General features: G+C 28.1%; 1 long non-coding RNA gene across 1 annotated transcript; it reads left to right on the top strand.

Moving 5' to 3' along the window:
* On the top strand, positions 1 to 1,470 carry LOC139528467 (uncharacterized). The gene is made up of 3 exons (XR_011665595.1): positions 1 to 70; positions 483 to 546; positions 1,199 to 1,470. It is a non-coding gene; the product is annotated as an uncharacterized lncRNA (long non-coding RNA).
* Positions 1,471 to 5,805: the final 4,335 nt, after the last annotated feature.

The raw sequence follows: 5,805 nt of genomic DNA, 5'->3' as shown, positions 1-5,805 counted from the left end.
AGGTTCTTTCTGTGATATGTTTTCATGGTGTGGGAATAAGACTTGGTGGTCTAATACAGCTAATATAGAGGTAGGTACCAGTATACAGTTTCAAAAAGAAGAAAGAAAAAAAAGATAAATGTAGTACATGTAAAAAAATAATTAGATCCATTTTTAACTTTCCTTGCCTTGAAATAATCAAACACTAAATTTCTGTTATTTAATTCTACCCTCTCTTTTCCTTGCCTTGAAATGATCAAACACTAAATTTCTATTTTATATTTCTACCCTCTCTTTTGATATCAGTACAAATACAATGTATAGTGTAAATTGAAGGATCTAACATGATTATTTGGTTTGTTATGTTGTTGGATTGCTGTCTAGTCAATATGTTCTCAACATCTAGTACATGAATATAACCCATTTCTTTTTAATTTCAATACAGTAACAAGTGATCCTTTTAAACCATTTTATTAATAATATGACAACATTTTATATTTCAGATTAGCTTCACAGCTTGTCTGTAAGGATTGAAGTTGGGAATGGGCATTGGAGCTGGCTTTTATGGTAAGAACCAGTACATAAATTAATGAATTATTCAGCAAAGAGCATGTACAAACCTAGTTCTTCATTATGCTAAGAAGTATTATACTTTAATTATGCAGAGAAGTAGTATACTTTAATTTTTCTTAAAACTATAATCGTATATATAATCTGGAAGGAGGACATTAGGAGGTATGAAGATAAATAAAGGAAATAAAAAAATATACTGTTACTTAGAAAATCTAAAATTGTCCCCATATATAAAGTAAAGAAGATCATTGTCAATGAAATAACTCTCCCAGAGAGACCAAATGACATGGATGTAAGCAACTATTGGTCACTGTATGGCCTACAACAATGAGCAAAACATATACTTTACAATTAACTATGAAACAGAAAGTAGGCGACATGAAAAAATGTAAAACAATTCAAACAAGAAAACCAACAGCTAGATTTATGATGAAACAATGAAATAATAAATATGTTGGACAACAACCAACTACTTGTCATCCCTTGTTTGCTAAAGAAGACTGGTTGTTTGTAAATTCATGTCAACACATCACTTTAAAACAAAGTAAATCAATTTTCTATGCATCATCAATGCAATAACCAGTTACTGATTCCTTTGCATTGAATATAGTTCTGACAGATATTAGAATGCATATTTCTTTTTCAGGTGACTTCAACTGTGGCTGCAGGAAATTATTGTGCAATACAACTGAAACAAAAAAGAATGTAATTCAGACTATTTTTGTGTATGTTTGAAAAAATGTTTATAATTTTTATCACAAAAAAAATAATAAAATGTAAAGATTCTCTATTTTCAGCAAGACTGGAAGTTGTATGATAAATTGATACTTCAGAATTTTACAATATAACTTGTAGACCTACTTGAGACTATCTTAATAATGGTCCATGTGTATTCAAAACATTTCCAGTAGGTCAAGAATGGAGAATCTAAAAAAAAAAAAAAATAAAAATAAAAATAAAAATGTATTTTTTTATTTTTCTTATTTGTATGATATAAATATTTTTCCAATGTTTTGTTATTTTTAGCATTGTTTTTTAGCTCAAACAAATTATTTCAAAATAATCATAGTAAAGAAACATCCTTGTGAAAAAAGATTGATTGATTTTGAGTGTTACTCACCACTTCAGCAATATTGATTAAATCTGTTTTTAATGGTTGAGAAAGTCAGAGTAATGGGAGAGTACCACCAAGGTGCTAAATATTTTTTGTAAATGTTTGAATATTTTATATCAAATTATTTATTTTTAATTATAGCTCTACCATTTTGTATTTTTGTTAGATATAGCAATGGGTGATTTTTTTTGGCAATGGGAGGTAATAAATTCCTGTTTAACTCCTCATTTTTGAAATTTCCTCATGGTAGGGAATATATAACTATTTACTTGATTTTCACATTTGTTTTTGCTTTAATATCAGATGCATACTAGCTAATACAAAAAAATGTCTTGACTGTTATTCAGAGTTCTGTAAATAAAAAAAATGTAAACAGAGGTCTAGATAATAGTTTTTGAGTTTGGGAGAAATCATGGGTCATTACGGGTAGAATTTTGATGAAATTTTCAAGATATGTGATTGAGAGTGCATCTGATATTTTTTATTTATTTCTATAAATAATGGACCAACAACTGAAAGATTGCAATTAAGATAATGATGACAGGCAGCCAGGAGAGCAGCTTAAAGGAAGATGGTCAATAAAATCTTCAACCAAGTCTGAGGCTTAACCATGAAATTGAGAAGGCAAGTTTATTGAAGTCAAACAATTTCTATACATTTTCTAGAAATACATGTGTATAATTGTTAAAAAGTACATATATATTCATCTTTATTTTCTGCATGAAAAACATCTTTGAGGAATTTATTTACAAGTTTAATATTTTGAGATAGCAGGTACATTAACAAGAACTTCTATTACAATTACAAGAATAAATCCTGAGATAGGAATTAACAATCCTGAGATAGGAATTAACTTTCAAGGGGAGACTAGTTTAATTAACAGCAAGATTTGTTTATTTAATGGGAGACAACTCATTTTCATTATTCAAGTAGTTGAGTGCAGAATTCAAATCATAAACCTTTGACTATTTTTGTTTGTTTTTCAATCTTTTATATAAATATTACAAAATATGTGAATGTTAAACTATTGGTACATCAGAACAATTTGTAAAGTAATCTTCAGGTTGACATATAAATTAGTTTGTAAAATTAATAAATGTATTAATTTCTTTTTAGATACTTTCTGTAGCATGTTTTCATGGTGTGGGAATAAGACTTGGTGGTCAAATACAGCTAATATGAAGGTAGGTACCAGTAATATTAATCCTGTTTAAAAGAAAATAATTCTATAAATAATATTATTTGGAAATAAATACTGACTTTATGGTTAAAGGTTTATAAGAGTTTGGTCAACAGTATACTCTTTATTTTATCAGTACCATATATGACAATGTTCACTTGGCAAAATATGGCCTTCGTATAGATTTTAAATTTCAGCCTTTATCATAGAATATAAAAAAAAATGCCCCATCTGGTCCTTCAGTGGATATATTTCAAAAGACTTGAGGTGGTACCCAACACTACAGGGAGACAACTCTGTAAAATCAGCTAAATGTTTTAATTACGTTGCGTTGTTAAGGGAATTTTAAGCTAATCAATGATCAAAATTAGTGTTTGTCAAACTGCTATATAACCTGTGTGTAATTTTTCTGATAAATTGGTTGGTTCAAATTTTTTGAAATTTTTATATTTTTGTCAAAGGGTCAAAGTAAATACTGGCCAAATTTTTTAATAAAAATTAAACGAGCCAAAATTAATTTTAGTGAAGGTGTTGGGTACCACCTTAATGCAACATAAAATAAATCGCTTCTTTATAATGCATTGTAGACTATAATTAACTATATTGGGAGATATCATCAAAATGCGATGATTTTATGGATTTTCTGACCTAAAAGCTTTAAGAATACCTTTGGTCCAAAATGTTTAATAAACTAAAGGTGCTAAGGGTAATATTTAAATTACAAGACATAAACTATTTCTGGATGAGAAAAAGTGAATTATGCTAAAAAAAAGTTCTGAATTGTGAAAAATTGGGCCTTCATTGGCGCTTTTGCCAAAACAGCAGAATTGCATAATCAACAGGTCATAACTTAGTAGTTTATATTGTGAGGTGCCAAAAAGATGATGTGGTTATTTTGTATCAATAATGATACCACAACACTGTATATGTCAAATTTGTAGTTTTTGGGCCTGAATCAAAAAAGATTAAAATCTTACGGCCAACTTAAGCTTTTTTAAACCTACCCCTTTTAGGATTGAATTGGGTTGTTAGTTTGATGTCTATTATTATATATATTACCCATTATATACCTGTAACGTAGATAGAGTATTCCAGAAGTGATCCTTTAAAACAGTTTAGATTGACTAAGCGTTTTATATTTCAGGTTAGCACTACAGCTTGTCTGTAAGGATTGAAGCTGGGAAAGGGCCATTGGAGCTAAATTTTATGGTAAGAACTAAAAAATAGATTGAACTATTTATTCATCCAAGAGTATGTAAATGCACCATGGATTTTATTATGTACACATGTAGATCTAACATTTTTAAAATGTTTTCCAAATTAAAAGTTTTAATTATACCGGTACCGGTAATCTATAACCAAGGCCAGTACTATGTTCGTTCCTGACCTGGTTATTCATCTTGCTAGGTTGGGGGAACTAGCTGGTAGCTTTTGTATGAATACATGTCAACGTAACACAGATTCAAAGTTCAATATATAATGTTTATTAATCAGCATTCAATATAGTTATCAATCACAATAATCACAATAGTTCATGAGACATAATAAAACAGCATGTCTAACATAAATCCAAGTCTATAACACCGTGTCCAATACGTGACTATCAAGCAAGTCTCAGAATACAAGTCTAATACATGACTGTCCCTTACTACATGGTCAACTAATATATATTGTATATTTTATAATTCAATTTACATAACATTAATACTCATTTATCTAATTTACATAATAATGCTATTTTATCTATTTTCCCAAATATCAGGTCTTTGTGACATAACCTAAAATCTTAAAAAGTAAGAAATCCCTTTTGTATATATAGCACTTCTCTAATCCTTAATTCTCTATTGTTATTTAGGCCTCAGGGGATTACATAATAATTTGCTTTACACTTATCTAAAATTGTGAAGATTTATGTTAACTATTTATCAAGTAAATTATTTCTTAAGCTAGTGCTAAATATCTTAACTAATACTGAATTATAACAATTATTCAAATTCCACATTTTAACATTCTTGCATCTAAAATATACTGGTTATACCCTTCCCTTCGTCGCCAAGATTGCTCCTGCAATCTTCAATTAAAATACAAAATGCATAATAAAAAAAATACAATATTTTACACATATATTATATAGCAAGAATTGAATTACTGATTCCTGTCCATAAAGTAATTATCATATATAAAAAAACAAATATTGTTAAACAATTACACGACTGATTCCTGTAAATAAAATATAACTATATATACATGTTCTTGGTTTGGGGAATGGTCAAGTTTAGATTGTCCATATCAGGGAAGTTCTCTGAAGTTCACTAATATTGACAAGTCCAACTCTCACATAATTAACTACAATGAGCTCATTGCATACTTCATGAAGTATTTCTGGGTGCATAAGGGGGCATAAAAATAGCAATATATACAATACAGCTGAAATATAAGATTATCAATGTTTTATCCATATCGGTCATGAGTTAAAAATTACAAATATTAGTAATCATATCATAAATATTATTCTTAAAAATAAAATTACTCTATATGTTTTACCCATAAGTATGAAATATATCAAACAATTATCTAATTAATATAACTAAAACACAAAACATTAATTAATAACATCTCATAAGCAAACCATATCAATAATAACTGTTTTTGTATTAAATACATATTCAATACATATATATAAGCAATATTTTGTTCTCGGGTTCAATCGTCATTTTTCATGCAAACACAATTTGTTTTTTTTATATTGGGAAAACATATAATTGATAGTTTTTTTTTCGGCTTAATGTTCATATATTTCTGGTTCAAGTTTTAACTTTAACATCTTATTGTCTCTTCATCTTCATCACTATTCATGTACAGTTATAAAAATGTCACTATATATATATCACAAATCTCTGCTAATTTGTTCCTATAATATTAAATAAATTTTCACTAGATAAATATTATATGTCCATCA

Source organism: Mytilus edulis, chromosome 6 (genome assembly GCF_963676685.1).
Source record: "Mytilus edulis chromosome 6, xbMytEdul2.2, whole genome shotgun sequence".
NCBI classification, from domain to species: domain Eukaryota; kingdom Metazoa; phylum Mollusca; class Bivalvia; order Mytilida; family Mytilidae; genus Mytilus; species Mytilus edulis.
This window is presented reverse-complemented; position numbering and strand designations above follow the sequence as displayed.